The 13,893-nt window shown below is 42.7% G+C and overlaps 1 long non-coding RNA gene across 1 annotated transcript in view; it reads left to right on the top strand.

Annotated features, from left to right (window-relative positions):
- Positions 1-732: 732 nt before the first annotated feature.
- LOC123334626 overlaps positions 733-13,893 on the top strand; it is a 111,973-nt gene continuing 98,812 nt past the window's right edge. Inside the window, exon 1 of the long non-coding RNA XR_006552605.2 lies at positions 733-3,367. This is a non-coding gene — a long non-coding RNA (uncharacterized LOC123334626). The remainder of the gene's footprint in view (positions 3,368-13,893) is intronic.

Below are 13,893 nucleotides of genomic sequence, written 5' to 3'. Positions count from 1 at the left end.
CTCCTGCCAGAAGCAGGGCCAACCTGGGAAGAGCCTTGCTGCCTGCCCTCTCAGGGAGGAAGAGTCTTAGAACAGCACTCAGTGAGTCAGATGACAGTGTCCACAGAAAGCACGTCTCTGCCTCCCATCTGGGACAGGACAGCCTGTCTCATCCCGCCCTGTAACATTCATACGTCTGGTGGGGTTGCCGGCAAGCTGAGCTTTGAGCTATGCCCTCTGACCTATCCTCCCCCCAGGTACCCCAAGGGGGCACTCACTCAGCCCTGGAGACGCCTGACCAGGCAGACAAGGGAGGGACTGGCTGACAGAGATGTGCTGAGGGGAGGAAAAGAGAAAGCGATGCTGAGGGCCAGCATGGAACATCTCTTTTTATAGCCATCTGAGAAAGAAGAGCTTTCACTTCATGTGAATTTCTCTGATATTCGCAAGTTTACAGGAACAGATAAAAATACTGAAATGTCAACTATTTATATAACCTTTTGCCTTTTCCCAAGCATCACAGCGTGCATGTTTCTATCTCCACGTGCTTGCCAGGGTGCATTTGTAGTTTTCGTCGGAGCTGCTGGCAGGTACCCTTCTCTACACATCACCCCTCCACTCCACAGGCTTGTTTAGGGGCATTTCAGCCCTTTCAGACTTTTTTTTTTTTGCTGCTGTGAATAGCACTGCAATAAACCCCTTTGGACCAGCAGCTTTTTTTAAAAAAATTCCTTTACATATCTACTAGAAAGCTGCAGTCTGCCTTCTCTTTCATCAGGAGGTTCACTCCAGTTGCCCAGGAGAGGCTGCTCTGGGGATGCGCTGGAGCACAAGACAGGCAACTCTGGACATCTCCCTGTCCTCCCACCTACTGGCTGGCATCTGCCCTACAGCATCTGCCTCTCGTTACTGGCATCCTTCAGAATGTTGTGGGATCATTAGCACTGTTTTCACTGCCAATGGCCCTGTCTGAGATTCCGTGGTTCATACTCACAGGAAAGGCCATCTGAAAATTCACACAAGGCTGCATGGCCTAGGGAGGGTGTGTGAGAGGGCAGGCTGACCATACAGGGCAGCACATTTAGTTTAATTTTGTCTCCAAAGGAATTTCACAGGCCACACACAAAGCTTAGCATCCACCACCATGTTCTTGGCTCATGGTTTTCTGGGCACTGGTGTAGACGGGGCCTGGGGGAGAGGTTTTCCTGCAGCCTCGCCTGAGGGACCCAAGCTGCAGTCAGGGAGAAGGTGGGCCCCCACCTGGAATATAAGGTGCTTTTTTTTTTTTTTAACTTTCCTCTTCACCTAAATAAGGCCCCATGGTCCCATGCATGCCACCTTTCAGAACATGCGTCCTGAGCAGAGGCCTTTGGGGCATGTTCTTGATGAAGGCCAGCCAGCCTTGGCCCTCTGGGGAATGGGACACAGCTTCTTATTGGCTGCATCTTTGCTGCTTCCTTCCCCTTCCTTGTTCTTCTAGGTTCTAGTACTACCCCCTCCCCTGGGAACCAAGGCTGAGGACCTCAAGGCAGGACGCCAGGCTAGATCTAGGAGCCTCCAGGAGGGTCACCTGCAGGCCAGCCTAGGTGTGAGCTCAGAGTGGGCCTAGTAAAGAGATCCTGAGAAAGTACATGGGTGCCTGACACATCCACAGCCTGTGCTGTCAGAGCTCAAGTGAACACTGTAAATAGAGGCTAGGGAGGAGAGACTGTCAGGTGTGTGATTGGGAGGGACAGACAGACAGGGAGGGAGGAGGGACAGGGGAGAAGAGGAAGGGAAGGAAGGAGGTGGATAAAGGGGGGACGAGCCTGTATCCTCTCCTGGCATCTGTATTCCTTTTCACACCAGGTAACTCCACCAGAGCCTCCCATCCATCCTCCTTGATGACTTCCCTTTTCCACCTACTGGCCAGCAACTGCAGGGCAGCACGTCCTCGGTTGACTCATATTCTCAACCCACAGACCTCTCCTGGTGGGTCCAGTATGAAACTCGACATTATGAGTCAGGGGACTTGACCTGCCCCCCGCTTTCTTCTTGCAGCACCGTTACTGCCCACTCAGCCACCTGGCTGGACACAGACTGACCCACCCCAGCTATGCAGACCTGAGTTCTCAGATATGGTCAGCAGCGTCTACACTTCCCATAAACCTGTTGGAAATTCAGATTCTGGGCCCCACCAAGGCTGACTGGATCAAACCCTGGGGGTGGGCAAGCCTGGCATGCTGGCCTTTAGGGAACCACTGGCTTAGAGGCGATAAGCCTCCATAGAGACAATCAAGGTCCTGACCACAAAGCTTTGTGCCCCCTTGGTTGTATAGTTTGTACCAGTGGGTCTTTGCTTTCTGTTCATCAGAATGGGGTACGGGCCCCAAGGAGCCCCCACTCAGGATATATACCTGCGCCTGCCAGGTCCAGTGTGCACGGGTGCTTACATGCACTTTGCTGAAATGAACTGCGGTCATGGTATTGATCTGAGGAGCAGCTCAAGGTCAGAGATGTCCTAATGGGTGAGAAGAGTGGGGCCACTTTCCAGGCCCCTCCACTGATGGAGATGCTGCTGATGGAAGGAGATAGCAGCTGGCTCCCGTGCACCCAACGTCTTGGGTGCTCAGTGCATTTCCTGCTACAGATTCTGCTGAATAAACCTGGCCTCGGACATTTATTTAAACCACATAGTACATTCTTTTTTAAAAACATCAGGTGTGCTGTGCAGTCCGTCGCAGCCTGAGAGGACATGAAATGGCTCCGTGTGGCAGCAGCCCTCAGCCTGGGACACTGGCCCCTCACCCCCCAACACCTGGGAGCCTTCCTTGTGCCCAGCTCTGCAGAAATGACCCAAGGCGTGGTTGCAAACAGAAGATGGTTTAGAGGAAATCTGTGATTTAGCTGTAACTAGAAACTCTTGATGTCGCTCATCATTTTTCCTAGGTCTACATCATGCCGGTACTTCCCTGGCAGTCTAGTGCACTAGACTCTGCACTACCAGGGCCCTGAGCGTGGGTGCCATCCCTGATGGGGACACTAAAATCCCACATGCAGCGGAGCACAGCTACACACAAGAAACATCATGCTAATTTGTTTAGGGCCACGGCCCTGGCTGTGCTTCCGGTGGTGAGGCGACGCCTCTCTCCCTCATCCAGTTTAGAGGCCCCAGGAAGTCACCTGACCCTCGGTGGCCAATCAGAGGTTAGTGGTAACTGATGACGTAGCTCGCGTGGGGCAGAGCTCCACCCCTTTTGTTCCGGCCCAAGGATGTCTGATTTGGAAGCCGGGAGACCTGGCTTAAGTTCACAGGGAGGTGGCGCCAAGACGAGGCCGCGGGGTCTGTGTGAAAAAGCAGTAGAACCCACTGATGCAGAGGAAAGTGGAGATTTGCTGAAAGGCCAAGGTACCAAGGGAGAGGAGTTCCAGCTGACGGAGGGAGGCAGGGTGTGATGCGGCGGGCTGTTTGTTCTGGCAGCTTTCTGGTGTGGGCCAGTGCGCTGACTGAGCCTCTGTTGTTCAAACCAGTGGAAGTGGCCTAACCCGGGATCTGGTGCCTAGGCTTAATATCACAGGTATTTTTGAACACCAAGTACTTTATTGTCACTTGTAAGAAAGGCTACACCACTGCCAAAGTTCACATCTGACTTCTACTTTCTGGCTGCTCAACCTTGGGCAAACGACATGACTTCTCTGAACCGATGCTGACCGGTGCCTGGAGCAAAGATGTGCTCAGTTAAGATCTCTTCGAGGTCCTGACCCTGTCAGCTGTGTCTCAATTTCCAATGTTACAAGACACCTGCAATCCAGTCAACTTTAACTTAGCGATTCTTCAGTACCTTGGATTCAGTGATGTCGAATGCATGACATGGCTTTGTAAATTGCAAAGTACTGCCTGAGTCAGTTATTTTCAAAGTGAGACTTCTAACCAGTACGGTCAGCATTGCTTGGGAGTCTGGGCCCCACGCTGGACTTCTCAGCTAGGAACTTGGGTGTGATCTTGTTGTAAGGAGCCTCCAGGGGTCTCATGGAGACTCTCCCTAGACTTAAAAAGGAGCTGTAGGTTTTGTTTTGTGGCGACCAAATGCTGTACATTGTATTTCACCAATTTGCTTGATAGTAAAAATGACTGGGGACAGCTGTGAAAAATAGATTCTTTTTGTAATGAAGTATATCCATAGTTTAGGTTCAGGTGTACCTAAACCTGTGATTCAGTTTTTTGTTTGTTTGTTTGTTTTTTACAGATTATACTTCATTAAGAGAAGGCAATGGCAAGCCACTCCAGTACTCTTGCCTAGAAAATCCCATGGACGGAGGAGCCTGGTAGGCTGCAGTCCATGGGGTCGCTAAGAGTCGGACACGACTGAGCGACTTCACTTTCACTTTTCATTTTCATGCATTGGAGAAGGAAATGGCAGCCCATTCCAGTGTTCTTGCCTGGAGAATCCCAGGGATGGGGGAGCCTGGTGGGCTGCCGTCTCTGGGGTCACACAGAGTCAGACACGACTGAAGTGACTTAGCAGCAGCAGCAGCATACTTCATTAAAGCTACTATAAGATGATGGTTACAATCCCCTGCACTGTTCAGCAGGTCCTTGTTGTTTACCTGTTTATGCACAGCAGTTTGCATGTCCTTACCCCATACCCATAACTTCCCCTCCTCCTGTCCCTCTCCCCACTGGGAACCACTTGCTTGTCTTCTGTGTCTGTGAGTCAGTTTTGCATATATTTGTTTACATTTGCTTACATTTGTTTATATTATTTTTTTAGATTCTACACATAAATAATATCATGTAGTATTTGTCGGTTTCTGTCTGACATTTCACTAAGCATAATACTCTCTCTAGATCCATTCATGTTGCTGAAAATGGGATTATTTCATCCCTTTTCATGGCTGAGTATTATTCCATTGTCTATGTATTTTATATATATGTATAAAATATATGTTTATATACATATATTATACACACCACTCCTTTTTTTTCCATTCATTTGTGGATGGGCACTTGAGTTGTTTCTGTGTCTTGGATATTGTAAATGATGCTGCAGTGAACATTGGGGTGCATGTATCTTTTCAAATTAGTATTTTCATTTTTTTCTCGATCTATATACTCAGGAATGGAATCCCTAGATAGTATATTCTATTTTTATTTTTTTGAGGAAGCTCTATACTATTTTCCATACTGGCTGCCCCAATTTACATTCCCACTAACAGCATAGGAGAGCTTCAATTTGTCTACATCCTCACAGCATTTTTTTAATCAACTTTTTGATGATGGTTATTCAGGGATAAGGTGATAATTTGTTATTTGCTTTGCATTTATCTACTCATTATCAGTGTTGAGCATCTTTTCTTGTGCCTGTTGGCCATCTTTATATTATCTTTGAAAAAGTGTCTAATTAGGTCTTCTGCTCATTTTTTAAATGGGTTGTTTGTTTTCTTGACACTGAGTTGCATGATCTGTTTATATATTTTAGATATTACTCCCTTGTTGCTTATATCATTTGCAAATATTTTCTTCAATTGTATTGATTGTCCTTTCATTTTGTCAGTGATTTCCTTTGCTGTGCACAGTCTAAATTTAAGTAGATCCCATTTGTTCATTTTGCTTTTATTTCTTTTGCATTATGAGACAAAAAAATACATTGTTACAACAAATATATGTCAAAGAGTGTTCTGCCTATGTTGTCTTCCAGACTTTTATGGTTTCATATCTTTAATCCATTTTTAATAGATGAAATTAAATTAATATCTTTAATCCATCCATTGAGTTTGTTTTTCTGTATGGTGTGAGGAAATGTTCCAATCTCATTGTTTTGCATGTAGTTGTCTAGTTTTCCAAACGCCGCTTACTAGAGAGACTGTCTTTTATTCAGTGTGTATTCTCACCTCCTTTGTTGCAGATTAATTGGCCGTGGTGCAAGTCTATTTCTGTGTTTTCTATTCTCTTTCATTGATCTATATGTCTGTTATTGCAACAGGACCATGTGTTTTTTATTTCTGTGAGTTTGTAGGTTATCTGAAGTATGGGAGGATGATACCTCCAACTTTATTCTTTTCCCTCAAGATTGCTTTAGCAATTTGGAGTCTTTTTATAGTTCTATATGAATTTTAGGATTCTCTTTTCTTTGCTGTTGTCGTTAAGTCGCTAAGTCATGTCCTGCTCTTTGTGACCCCATGGACTGGAGCATGCCAGGCTTCCCTATCCTTCACTGTCTCCTAGAGTTTTCTCAGACTTATGTCCTTTTAGTCAGTCCACCCAGCCATCTCATCCTCTGTCATCCCCTTCTCCTCCTGCCCTCAATCTTTCCCAGCATCAGGGTCTTTGCCAGTGAGTCAGCGCTTCACATCATATAGCCAAAGTATTGGAGCTTCAGCTTCAGCGTCAGTCCTTCCAGTGAATATTCAGGGTTGATTTCCTTTAGGATTGACTGGTTTGATCTTGCTGTCCACAGGACTCTCAAGAGTCTTCTCCAGCACCACAGTTTGAAAGCATCAAATCACTCAACCCTCTTTCTAGTCCAACTCTCACATCTGTACATGACTACTGGAAAGACCATAGTTTTGATTATATGGATCTTTGTTGGCAAAGTGATTTCTCTGCTTTTTAATAAGCTATCTAGGTTTGTCATAGCTTTTCTTCCAAGGAGCAAGTATCTTTTAATTTCATGGCTGCAGTCACCATTTGCAGTGATCTTGGAGCCCAAGAAAATAGTCTTTCACTGTTTCCACTTTCCCCCCATCTATTTGCCATGAAGTGATTTGACCAGAGGGCTTCCTAGGGGCACTCAGTTCAGTTCAGTTCAGTCACTCAGTCATGGCTGACTCTGCGACCCCAAGGACTGCAGCACGCTAGGCCTCCCTGTCCATCACGAACTCTCAGAGTTTACTCAAACTCACGTCCCTTGAGTTGGTGATGCCATCCAACCATCTCATCCTCTGTCACCCCCTTCTCCTCCCGCCTTCGATCTTTCCCAGCATCAGGGTCTTTTCAAATGAGTCAGTTCTTTGCATCAGGTGCCCAAAGTATTGGAGTTTCAGCTTCAACGTCACTCCTTCTGATGAATATCCAGGACTGATTTCCTTTAGGATGGACTGGTTGGATCTCCCTGCAGTCTAAGGGACTCTCAAGAGTCTTCTCCAACACCACAGTTCAGAAACATCAATTCTTCTGTGCTCAGCTTTCTTTATCATCCAACTCTCACATCCATACCTGACCACTGGAGAAACCATAGCCTTGACTAGACGGACCTTTGTTGGCAAAGTAATGTCTCTGCTTTTTTAATATGCTGTCTAGGTTGGTAATAACTTTTTTTCCAAGGAATAAGCATCTTTTAATTTCATGGCTGCAGTCACCATCTACACTGATTTTGGAGCCCGAAAAAATAAAGTCTGCCACTGTTTCTGCTGTTTCCCCATCTATTTGCCATGAAGTGATGGGACCAGATGCCATGATCTTAGTTTTCTAAATGTTGATCTTTAAGCCAACTTTTTCACTCTCCTCTTTCACTTTCATCAAGAGGCTCTTTAGTTCTTCACTTTCTGCCATACTTAGGGGGACACTGGTGATAAAGAATCTGTCTGCCAATGCAGGAGAAATAAGAGACTCAAGTTAGATCCCTGGGTTGGGAAAGTCCCCTGGAGGAGGCCATGTATTGGAGGAGGCCTCCATACTTGGCCTCCATGGAGGCCAAGAACACTCCAGTATTCTTGCCTATAAAATCACATGGACAGAGGAGCATGGCAGGCTATAGTCCATAGGGTTGCAAAGACTCAGATACAATGGAAGCAGCTTAACATGAGCACACACATGGGACTGGATGCTATGATCTCAGTTTTTTTTAATGTTGATTTTAAGCCAGCTTTTTTACTCTCCTCCTTCACCCTCATCAAGAGGCTGTTTAGTTCCTCTTCATTTTCTGCTATTAGAGTGGTATCATGTACATATCTGAGGTTGTTGATATTTCTCCCAGCATTCTTAATTCCAGTTTGTGATTCATTTAGCCTGGCATTTTGCATGGTGTACTATGCATATAAGTTAAATAAGCAGGGTGACAATATATAGCCTTGATGTAGTCCTTTCCCAATTTTGAACCAGCATGTTGTTCCATGTTCAGTTCTAACTGTTGCTTCTTGTCCCACATACAAGTTTATCAGGAGACAGGTAAGGTGTTCTGGTATTCCTGTTTCTTTAAGAATTTTCTACAGTTTGTCATGATCCATACAGTCAAAGGCTGTAACATAGTCAATGAAACAGAAGTAGATTTTTGGGGGGAATTATCTTGCTTTCTCTGTGAACCAGTAGAGGTTGGCAATTTGATCTCTGGCTCCTCTGCCTTTTCTGAATCCAGCTTGAACACATGGAAGTTCTAGATTCATGTACTGCTGAAGCCTAGCATGAAGGATTTTGACATTACCTTTCTTGCTTGTGAAATGAGTAGATCAGATCAGATCAGTCGCTCAGTTGTGTCCGACTCCTTGTGACCCCATGAATCGCAGCACGCCAGGCCTCCCTGTCCATCACCAACTCCCAGAGTTCACTGAGACTCACGTCCATCGAGTCAGTGATGCCATCCAGCCATCTCATCCTCTGTCGTCCCCTTCTCCTCTTGCCCCCAATCCTTCCCAGCATCAGAGTCTTTTCCAACTGTATGGTAATTTGAACATTGTTTGGCATTGCCCTTTTTTGAGATTAGAATGAAAACTGACCTTTTCTAGTCCTGTGGCCACTGCTAAGTTTTCCAAATTTGCTGACATATTGAGTGCAGCACTTTAACAATTAATCATCTTTTAGGATTTGAAATAGCTCAGCTGGAATTCCATCACCTCCATTTGCTTGATGCGTAATGCTTCATGCTTGATGCGTAAAGCATTAGTAATGCTTCCTAAAGCCGACTTGACTTAACACTCCAAGATGCCTGGCTCTAAGTGAGTGACCACAGTATCATGCTTATCTGGGTCATTAAGACCTTTTTTGTATAGTTTCTTTGTATATTCTTGCCACCTCTTAATCTCTTCTGTTTCTGTTAGGTCCTTGACGTTTCTGTCCTTTATTGTGCCCACCAAGGGAACATGTTCCCTTATTCCCTTGGTGTCTCCAAATTTTTTGAAAAAATTTCTAGTCTTTCCCATTCTATTGTTTTCCTTTATTTCTTTGCATTGTTCACTTAAGAAGTCTTGCTTCTTCTCCTCTTGGTATTCTCTGGGACTGTGCATTCAGTTGGATATATCTTTCTCTTTTTCCTTTACCTTTCACTTTTATTCTTTTCTCAGCTATTTGTAAGGCCTTCTCAGAAAGCCACTTTGCCTTCTTGCATTTATTTTTCTTTGTTCTAGTTCTGTGAAAAATGTCATTTTTACAGGGGGATCTTCCTGACCCAAGGATTGAACCCTCATCTCTTGTGTCTTTTGCATTGGCAGGCAGGTTCTTTACCTTTAGCAACACCTGGGAAGCCCATATATTATTGGACTTGGTTTCCTAATATTTTGTTGAAGGTTTTTGCATCTATATTCATCAAAGATATTGGCCTGTAATTTTCTTTTTTTCTACTGTCTTTGATTTTGGTATCAGGGTAATGATGGTTTTGTACAATGAATTTGGATGTATTCCATCCTCTTCACTTTTTTGGAATTGTTTGAAAAAGAGGTATTAGTTCTTTATATGTTTGGTAGAATTCCCTTATGAAGTTGTCTGATCCTGGACTTTTGCTTTCTGGGAGTTTTTAAGATTTCAATATTAGTAATAGGTCACTTCAAATTGTCTGTTTCTTCTTTCTTCAGTTTTGCAGGGTGTATGTTTCTAGATTTTATACATTGTTGGCATACAACTGTTTGTAGTATTCTGTTGTAATTGTTTTGTATCTCTATGGTCTTCTTGTTATTTCTTTCATTTCTTGTCTTTGGGTCCTCCCTCTTTTCTTTAAGACAGGCTAAAGATTTATCAATTTTGTTTATGTTTGCAGAAAACCAGCTCTTGATTTCATTGATCTTTTCTATTTTTTTATTTTCTCCATGACATTTTATTTCCTTCCTCCTGTTGACTTTGTGCTTTGTTCATCTTTTTCTTAATTAATTCCTTTAGGTTTTAGGTAGGTTGGTTGTTTGAGACTTTTCTTATTTCTTGATGAATGCTCATGTTGCTATAAACGTCCCTCTTAGAGCTGCTTTTTCTGCATGCCTTGATTTTGGAGGGTTTTTCCATTTCATTTGTCCTGAGACATTTTCTGCTTTCCTTCTTGATTTTTCTTCATTGACACTTTGGTTTTTTAATAGCATGTAATTTAGTCTCCACATGTTTATTCTTTCCCCATTTTTCTTTCTGTAATTGATTTCTAATTTCATACCTTTGTGGTCAGAAAAAAACGCTTGATGTAATAATTTCTATCTTCTTAAATTTGTGAAGACTTGTTTGTGACCTGATTCCATGCACACTTGAAGTGAATGTGTATTTTGCCGTTTGGAGATGGAATGTTTTATAGATATCTATTAAGTCCAACTGATCTACTGTGTCATTGAAGACTACTCTTCCCTTCCTGATTTCTGTCTGAATGATCCTTCACTGATATAAATGGGGTGTTAAAGTCCTATGCTGTTATTGTATTATTTTCAGTTTCTCTCTTTTTGTCTGTTAGTATTTGCATTTTATGTTTAGGTGCCCCTATATTGGGTACATATAAGGTCAGTTTTCATTCCAGTCCCAAAGAAAGGCAATGCCAAAGAATGCTCAAGTTCAGTTCAGTTCAGTTCAGTCACTCAGTCGTGTCCGACTCTTTGCGACCCCATGAATCGCATCACGCCAGGCCTCCCTGTCCATCACCAACTCCCGGAATTCACTCAGACTCACGTCCATCGAGTCAGTGATGCCATCCATCTATCTCATCCTCTGTTATCCCCTTCTCCTCCTGCCCCCAATCCCTCCCAGCATCAGAGTCTTTTCCAATGAGTCAACTCTTCGCATGAGGTGGCCAAAGTACTGGAGTTTCAGCTTCAGCATCATTCCTTCCAAAGAAATCCCAGGGCTGATCTCCTTCAGAATGGACTAGTTGGATCTCCTTGCAGTCCAAGGGACTCTTAAGAGTCTTCTCCAACACCACAGTTCAAAAGCATCAATTCTTCAGCGCTCAGCCTTCTTCACAGTCCAACTCTCACATCCATACATGGCCACAGGAAAAACCATAGCCTTGACTAGACGAACCTTTGTTGGCAAAGTAGTGTCTCTGCTTTTGAATATGCTATCTAGGTTGGTCATAACTTTCCTTCCAAGGAGTAAGCGTCTTTTAATTTCATGGCTGCAGTCACCATCTGCAGTGATTTTGGAGCCCCCCAAAATAAAGTCTGACAATGTTTCCACTGTTTCCCCATCTATTTCCCATGAAGTGATGGGACTGGATGTCATGATCTTAATTTTCTTAATGTTGAGCTTTAAGCCAGCTTTTTCACTCTCCTCTTTCACTTTCATCAAGAGGCTTTTGAGTTTTCTTCTTCACTTTCTGCCATAAGGGTGGTGGCATCTGCATATCTGAGGTTATTGATATTTCTCCCGGCAATCTTGATTCCAGCTTGTGTTTCTTCCAGTCCAGCATTTCTCATGATGTACTCTGCATATAAGTTAAATAAACAGGGTGACAATATACAGCCTTGATGTACTCCTTTTCCTATTTGGAACCAGTCTATTGTTCCATGTCCAGTTCTAACTGTTGCTTCCTGACCTGCATACAGATTTCTCAAGAGGCAGGTCAGGTGGTCTGGTATTCTTTCATAATTTTCCACAGTTTATTGTGATCCACACAGTCAAAGGCTTTGGCATAGTCAATAAAGCAGAAATAGATGTTTTTCTGGAACTCTCTTGCTTTTTCCATGATCCAGCGGATGTTGGCAATTTGATCTCTGGTCCCTCTGCCTTTTCTAAAACCAGCTTGAACATCAGGAAGTTCACGGTTCATGTATTGCTGAAGCCTGGCTTGGAGAATTTTGAGCATTTGCCACTTTATTACTTGTTTTCCAGTTTTATGTAGTTCTTCTCTGTTCATTTCATCTCCTTGTTGTCTCTTCCTTTGTGGTTTGATTTTATTTAGCAGTATGCTTGAGTTCTTTTCTTTCTAGTTTGTGCGTACCTCTTGTAAGTTTTTGATTTGTGGTTACCATGGGATTCATACATGATGAACTATAACTGTGTCTATTTATTTTAAATGTGTAGTCCTTTAAGTTCAAACACATTCTAAAAGATTTACATTTTTACTGCCCTCCCTCACATTTTGTGTTTTTCATGACATATTTCACATCTTCTTGTTTATCCTTTAACTTGTTTATATAGATTTAATTGCTTTATATTTTTTTGATCTTTTAATCATTGTACTGGCTTATTTAGGTGGTTGATCTTTAATCCTTATTATATATTTTCCTTTCCTGGTGGGATTTTCCCTTTCCTATAGATTCTTCTATTCTACTTAGAAAAGATCCTTTAACAGTTCTTTTAGGGTAGATTTATTATAGTATTAATGAATTCTTTTAGGTTTTGTTTATCTTAATTCTTTATTTCTCCTTCAATTCTGAATAATAACCTTGCTGGTAGAGTATCCTAGGTTGCAGGTTTTTCCCTCTCATCACTTTGGATATATCATGCCACTCTCTTCTAGTCTGAAATGCTTCTGCAGAGAAATCAGCTGATAGCCTTATGGGGGTTCCCTTGTAAGAAACTGTTTTTTTCTTGCTGTCTCTAGAATTCTTTTTCTTTAATGTTTGCTATTTTAATTATGATATGTCTTGGAGTGTTTCGTTTGGGCTCATCTTTAGGATTCTCTGTGCTTCCTCTACTTAGAATCTGTTTCCTTCTTCAGGTTTGAGAAGTTTTCAACCATAATTTCCTAAAATATGCATTTGATCCCCTTGTCTCTTCTCCTCTGAGACCTCTGTAATGGAACTATTGGTATGCTCAGTGTTTTCTCAAAGATCTCCTAAATTTCTTTTAATTTTTAAAATTTGTCTTTCTGTATGCTTTTGTTAAAGTGGAAGCAGTGACAGATTTTATTTTCTTGGGCTAGAAAATTGCTGTCAACAGTGACTACAGCCATGGAATTAATTAAAATACACTTGCTTCTTGGAAGGAAAGCCGTGACAAACCTAGGCAACATATTAAAAAGCAGAGACATCACTTTGCCAACAAAGGTCTGTATAGTCAGAGATATGGTTTTTCGGGTAGTCATGTACAGATGTGAGGGATGGACTCTAAAGAAGGCTGAGTGACAAAGAATTGGTGCTTTCGAATTGTAGTGCTGGAGAAAATTCTTGAGAGTCCCTTGGACTGCAAGGAGATCAAATTAGTCAATCCTAAAGGAAATCAACTCTGAATATTCATTGGAAGGACTGATGCTGAAGCTCCAACACTTTGGCTGTGTGATGTGAAGAGCCAACTCACTGGCTTGGAAAGATGCTGGGAAAGATTGAAGACAAAAGGAGAAGGGGGCAGCAGATAATTAGATGGTTAGTTAGCATCACCAACTCAATGGACATGAATTTGAGCAAACTCTAGGAGATAGTGGAGGACAGAGGAGCCTGGCATGTTACAGTCTACCGGGTCACAAAGAGTCAGACACGACTAAATGACTGAACAACAATTTCTAATATTCTGTCTTTCAGATCACTAATGCATTCTTCTGTGTCATTTATTCTGCTATTCAGTCCTTCTAGTGTATTTGTTTCATCTGTTAAATTCTTCATTATTGATTGTGTCTTTATATTTTCTTGTTCCATGTTAAAGTGCTCACTATTTATATCATTTTCAAAATTCAGTTGCTATTTTTGTTAGCTAACCTTTATATTCTTTATCTGATAGATTTTTTATTTCTGTTTCATTTATATTTTCAGGGGTGGTCTTTCTTTTTTGGCTCTTTCCATTGAGAGTATTTCCTCTGTCTCCTCATTTTGCTTAATTAT

This window comes from Bubalus bubalis, chromosome 8, assembly GCF_019923935.1.
Source record: "Bubalus bubalis isolate 160015118507 breed Murrah chromosome 8, NDDB_SH_1, whole genome shotgun sequence".
Lineage (NCBI taxonomy): Eukaryota > Metazoa > Chordata > Mammalia > Artiodactyla > Bovidae > Bubalus > Bubalus bubalis.
Note: the sequence above shows the minus strand (reverse complement) of the source record. Positions and strands in the feature narration are given on the sequence as shown.